Raw genomic sequence first — 1,248 nt, 5'->3', positions numbered from 1 at the left:
CTTTCTGGTATTTAATATGAATTTTATTTGTATAAATTTACAATTTACTTGAAAACCTTGGAACAAGTATTGATTGATGAACTTTTAAGCAGTTTTCTATGTGCTTTTACTCTGTTATCTCTTTTATCATAGAATTAATTTTTATTGCAACATTGAAATGTAGTATTAGTACTACAACTTTATTAAAAAGAAAACTAGGGTTTAGTGAAATTAAGTAACTCATTCCAATTTTATTTAATTTAGTCAATCATTCCTTTATACAAAAATCATTAATTATGACATCTAAGATATTTCAGAAAAAGAGTAATTCTTATTTAGAAAAATAAAGAGGCCTGTGATCACAAGTATTTGCAGATTAGTCAGGATAGCAGAAATATAATTAAAAATTTAAAACTTTATGGTGGTGCAATAATAGAAGCTTTAAAAGATATCAAATAATTTAGAGGAGAAAATGCCATTAATTCTACTTTAAAAGACCAAGGAATACCAAGGTATTAAAAGAGGTAAAATTTTGGGTCAATTTTGGAGAGTTAATAGAAACTCACTCAGTATGTAATAGAGAGATCAAGTGATCCAGTCAATGAGCTTGGTATGGAACAAGGACTCTATACATACAGTGATAAGGTATAATGATAGAACTTTATGCAGATTTGGAATCACCACAACAGTACATACAACAGAAGAGGATTTAGTATCAGTGATGAAGTAAGGGTAACATGCAGGATTCAGGTCATGAGAGTCTATGTCCCATAAAAAAGGAGCACCAGGATTTAACTATTTTGTAGGTGATGGGGAAATATTGGAAAGATTATGATGGAGTCATATAGATATTTTAGAAGGTCACTATGGAAAATATAAGGACAGTGGGTTGATGGAGAAATTCTTGAGGTAGAGATTTAAGATTTAAAAATGTATGTATATGGCTTTGTTTTAAAGCAACAATGATTAAGAGTGGATGAGATTTATTAATACTAGCCTCTTCTTAAACAATGTTTACTATAGTGAGACACCATCCTTGGTTATTTCTCTTAGAACCCTAGGAAGGTTAGAAACTAATATTCCTATTTCACAAATTGGAAAATAGGCACAGAGAAATTAAATTGCTCATCCAAAGTCAAACCACTATCAAAGGATGGGGCCAAAATTTCAACCAGGGTAGTCTGGCTGCAGATCTTGTTCTCATCATAACTATAATCCAGTCAAACAAACCAAACTCCAGGCCTTTCTTCCACAGCTCTTCTGGTGAGT

This window comes from Orycteropus afer, unplaced genomic scaffold (assembly GCF_000298275.1).
Source record: "Orycteropus afer afer isolate SDZICR_OR568_19922 unplaced genomic scaffold, OryAfe1.0 scaffold00964, whole genome shotgun sequence".
Taxonomy (NCBI): Eukaryota; Metazoa; Chordata; class Mammalia; order Tubulidentata; family Orycteropodidae; genus Orycteropus; species Orycteropus afer.
This window is presented reverse-complemented; position numbering follows the sequence as displayed.